This window comes from Sceloporus undulatus, chromosome 2 (assembly GCF_019175285.1).
Source record: "Sceloporus undulatus isolate JIND9_A2432 ecotype Alabama chromosome 2, SceUnd_v1.1, whole genome shotgun sequence".
Lineage (NCBI taxonomy): Eukaryota > Metazoa > Chordata > Lepidosauria > Squamata > Phrynosomatidae > Sceloporus > Sceloporus undulatus.
This window is the reverse complement of record NC_056523.1, coordinates 13008683-13014292: the sequence shown is the minus strand read 5'-3', so window position 1 is coordinate 13014292 and position 5610 is coordinate 13008683.

The following is a 5610-nucleotide window of genomic DNA, read 5'->3' as shown; positions in this document are numbered from 1 at the left end:
AGTGTCATCAGTGGTAATGTTTGCTCAAATGCCAATCTTATGAGGCACCTAAAGTGCCGCAGGAGAGAAGCCACCCAAATCACATGTCTTGATTACAGTTCAGACCTTGCTGACTTCCAGACAGGTTCAGACCTTGGGAACCCCAGAATGTCCAAATGGAAACAATCCAAACGAAGCACCACCAAGTCCAACAGGACAGAAATTATCCCTTGCAAGTGTGTTAGAAATGTTTGATTGCAGTCACAAAGGAGTCTCAAAGGAGAAATTGAGAATTTTTTTTACATATGTCTAATGTTATGAGCTGCCAGAGAGTCCAACTGGAGAAGAATCTAGAAACACTACAGTGGGGAAGATGTTATTTGGAGACGACCTTGTGATCCATTGAGAGAACAAATTCATGCACCTTACGAGGAAAACTTTCCTATCATTGCAACTGTATGCTGAGAGTTGGTATGAATGTAAAAAAACATGGGAAAGTTTCTACAACCCAGTGTTCATACCAATACTATAGAGAAAGCCTGCTAGAGTACCTCGAGTACATTTTTCTCCTTCAGCACATCTGTAAACATTTGCGAACTCCACCATGGACTATAAATAAACCTTTAAATCACATTTGTGGAAGAAATGTGTGGTGTTTTTATAATTTACATGTGGTATCCTGTGAGCACTCTCAAGTCCCAACAGGACCATCAGTCTTGGAAGTAGTTTGATCAGCCCAAATAACTTTGTGGATCACCAGAAGGTCCACACAGAAAGAAAAGTAGAAATTGGGAATGTGGGCAAGTATATAAAGAGAAACTTGCTTTGCCTTCAGCAACATTATAAATAGCCTTTTTGAGAACTCATCAAGAAGCCTCTTGTGGTAAGTAATCCAGTAGGTCTTGCCAAGGCCAGATCAGAGTTGAAAGAATGGCAGGGTCAGAGGATGGACATGTACCTCTCCATGGAACCATACACTGGTCGTTATCACACAACGGAAATGGAAGTATAATCCAATGTCATCCCGAACGCAATCATGGGTAATTCACATGTTGCACGACAGGTTATCCGCTCACACAATTGCTGGCATTCCGAATGCAATTCCACTTCAAATCCAAAATAAGTAATCGGTGAACTAACCAGTTCACAAATCCTTTCCATCTGCTTTGCTTCAATTCGGTTGTTGGTGTGATATGCATGTCTGTTAGGCCCTGGTATCCCCCCATGTCAATTCCCATGATCCCCCATTTTGGTTGGCTTCCGGGCTTCTAGGTCTTCCCACAGCTGGGAGGAAAAGCAGCTGTTTTGACAGAAAGAGTGGGAGGGGGAATGCTCTCCGTTAGAGGCCTCCTGCAAGCTTTCTCTCTCTGCCCAAAAGGGTGGGTTTGGGGTTTGCCCCGCTCCTGGCCCTTGTGCCCGCAGGGACCTTTTTGCCTCCTTCCTTTTCTCTCCTCCAGGGCAGGGGGGCTTCAAAAAAAGAGAAAATTCAACCCCCTTTTGATTAGCCCCAAAGAGTTCTTCATCCAATCCTCCTCCTTTGGGGGGAGGATGGAGTGGGGCAGCCCTTAGGAAGGGGGGGTCTGTTTTCCTCCCTCACGGACACACTCTGGGGCCCACACAAACTCAACAAACTCCAACTCCCAAATTCCTAGCCTTGAGCACACAAAGAGTTAAAGCGGACCAAACTGAGTTATTTTCCAGTGGATTGAGCCTAAGTCACCAACTCTGTTTCCTGCAACAGCTTCCCCCCCCTTTCCCTTCTCCTCCGACTCATGGCCAGGAGGGCAGCACCATTGCCTTCAATGGGACTCCCAATGGGCCAGGTTAAACCAGAGAGGACCAGCCCACCCACACCCCCCCCCCCACACCTCACTCACTGCAGCAAAGCTCTTCCTTCTTTTGGGTATTTTTTTTTTTTGTGGCAGTTTTATCAGATGAGGTTTGCCATTGCCATTTCTTAGGAGGCTGAGAGAGTGGTACTTGCACCAGGTCACCCATGGATTCCATCCCTGCCCTTCTAGAGTCATAGTCCAATGCTCAAACCACGCACAAGGTTTGCTTTGGCAGATTTTAATTGTTGAATTTCCTAAATAATGAGAAATAAAGGGTAATGAATGCACAAAATAAAGTGAATTGGCCTACATAACGTGAAATAAAGGGTATGGATGAACAAATAATGTGAAACGAGGCAAAAACCCACGGGAACCGGAGGCAAAGCCCTGCCGGAAGTGTAAAAGATCACAATCTATTCTGCCTATTCTGCCTTCACTGCTGGCATGTGCAGGGATGCAATCTCGAATTCTAGACTACGACAGGTACGTACTCATAGGATAATTTCTTTTGCATTCACACTACTTTGGCTTTGGATGGATCTGTGTTTCTTCTGTGGATTATAAACCCGTATTGCGTTAATCAAAATTGGCCCCACTTTCTTTTCTTTTGAAATTGGGAGACATTCCTCCTTGTGGATATTGTCCATCCTCATGTGGTGTTTAGAGCCTATAGGGGGCATAAACCTACAGACTCATGACATCCTTAACCTGAGAGAAGCTCTTTACAAACAGGAATAAATAGAAGGTAACGTCGGGTTTAACAGCCTGTTGTGGGGGAAAAATAATTTGCTAACTATAAATTTCCAAATTCCAAAAATTGGATCCCCTCCAAACTTGTCTAATATTTGAGATTATGTGGCAACATTTTTATTTGCCATTTTATAGGAGGGACATTATACTACCCATGTATTTAAGGAGATTGAGCTCTAAAACTTACAGCGCTTTATAAATAAAGGTTAATAATAATAAAATCTATGGTTTTGGTATCGACAGGCAGTCGCAAGAACCAACCCAGCGAATACCCAAGGGGGCCCACTGTACTTCACTCGGACTTTTGTAGTAAGCATCCATAAAGCCGACCTTGTCGTTTTACTCAAAATGTAAATGCCAAAGATTTTGAGGCATTTTCCTGAAATGCCCTGCATTTACATTGCCCCAAACTAAGAAACAGATGCCTCATTTTTGGATTCATACATTGTTGTCTGATTCACTCATCAAACCTTATAAAAACTGTTGTCAGTCACTTTGTAATAAATGTCCCCGTTCTGCAGTACGCGCCAAATGGTAGATCTCAAACATAGATCTCAAACAGGGTTCCAACAATCAAAATTTCAACATTCTCCAGTTTGGGGTTCCAGCTCGGGGTCAATATTTTGTACCAAAAACCTTACATTGGCAGAACTCAAATTTAATAATAATATGCCCAGGTTTCACCAGACTAGCCTTCCTGGCTCTAATCTTTAAGAGTCACTTTGTGACAGATCCCTTCTCCCAGGTTGGCACTGCAATCCTGCCATTTACCCTGCCCTGGGTCTCCTAGTTCTCTTTCCTGGATTGGGTTCTGGCTGTAGAGAGATCTTGTAGCCCTTTGAGACTAACTAAAAGAAAGAAGTTGGTAGCATGATTTCACTAGACTAAACTTTACTCTCAGATATATAGGTGAAAAGCCCTGGTGACGCAGTGGTTAAATGCCTGTATTGCAAGCACTCCTATAAGTGTGAATTGAGTGGCTGCAGTACAGGATATTTAACCATAAGGTTGTGAGTTCAATACAAGCCAGGGGCTCGTGTCGACTCAGCATTGCATCCTTCTGAGGGTTGATAAAACGATTTTCCAGCTTGTTCTGGGCAGTTAGCTTACACATTGTAAATCACTTAGGGGTGCTTAAGTGCACTGATCACTGGTATAGAAATGTACTTGCTATTGCTATTTGGTGGAGTGGAAGCCAGGGGACAGACATATATACCCTTCGATATATATATATTTAATAATAATAAAATAATAATAACTAATAATATAAAATAATAAAATAATAATAATAATATAAATGTTTATTTATAAACTGCTTTTCCAACAATCAAAGCGTGTACATCGTTAATCAAACAGTAAAAACAGTAAAAAAGAGTCTCCATCATAAAATACAATTAAAATAGAATTAATCAACGACAGTAAAAGCATCATATAAAAAAACTGTTAAAAACTCGCCACTTAAACCCAACTGCAGAAACAATAGGGGAGGTAGAATCTAGATGGAATTGGGAGGGTAGGTTTGTTGAAAGATCTTAAAGCCTTCTTGAAGGCTTCCACCTCCACCGTTCCACGTGTGGCGGATAGCTTCAGGGAGGGCATTCCACAAGGAGGGCGCTACAGCTGAAAATGCCCTTTGCTGTGTTGTTACCAATCTCACCTTAGGGTGGTCGAGTAAGCATTTTCCTATAATTTCTAGCGTGCGGGGAGGATTATGTAGGGAGAGGCGTCCCTCAAGTAACCCGGGCCCAAGCCATTTAGGGCGTTAAAGGTAATAACCACACTTTGTATGGGACCAAGAAACGTATAGGCACCAGTTGTAAAGATTTTAAAGAGTGTTATAATGGTCGGACCTCGGTGTCCCCGTAAATTAACCTGGCTGCACATTTGAACAGCTGCAGTTTCCGAACCTGATACAAAGGTAGCCCCAGGTAAGCGCATTGCAGAAATCCAAATGAAGGTTACCAGCGCATATACTACACCTTTTCTAGGTCCCTCAGGTCCAGACAGGGAAATAGTTGGGCAAAATCACACGGAACTGATACCTACAGCACGCCTGGCCATTGCATCTATTTGAGATGATAAATGTAGGGATGGATCAGGAGTACTCCCAAACTACGTACTTTAATCCTTCAGGGGAAGTTTAAATCCATCAAGGACAGGATGACAATTTTTCCCTGCCCGGGCTAGGGAAACCAATCAAGAGTACCTCGGTTTTCTCTGGATCCAATCTGAGTTTGTTTTTCTTCATCCAGCCCATTACTGCCCCCAGGCAGGCACCAGAGGAAGATGCCATCCTTAGTCACTGTTTCAGTCAGACATGGAAGAATAGATCTGGGTGTCCATCAGCGAACTGATAACACCGGGCTCCAGACTCCGGATGATCTCTCACAGAGGCTTCATGTAAATATTAAACAGCATGGGGGACAGATGGCGCCTGAGGGACGCCTGAATGATCTCTCTTTTACGAGAGCAACTGTCCCCCCCCAGCCTCACCATCTGGAACCTACCCGAGAGAAGGATTGGGAACCACGGGAGCGAGTGCCCCCGATACCTATCTCCCCAGGCGTTCCCAGGATACCATGGTCAATGTATCGAAGCCCTGAGATGTCCAAGAGCACCAGCAGATATATCTCCTCTGTCAGTGGCCAGACGGAGATCATCGACTAAGGCGACCATGGCAGTCCTCAACTCTTGACCCGCTCTGAAGCCAGTTTGAAATGGGTCAAGATAATGGTTTATGGTTTCATCCAGACTGCCTGGAGTTGAGAAGCAACTGCCCTCTCAATCACCTTGCCCAAAAATGGTACAAGGGAGACCGGTCTATAAGTTATTCATAGATAGGGTGATCAAGGGAAGTTTTTTCAATAGAGGCTTTAACCACAGCCTGTTTCAGTGATGGTGGAACAGAGCCTTCCCGAAGAGATGTATTAGAATAAATGGTGAGCGAATTTTAATAACATCTCTCCCTGCAAGATGCAAGGGTCAAGGGGGCAAGTTGCCTTTCTCAATCCTCCAAGGAGCTTGTCTACGTCCTCGTACTACTCACAAA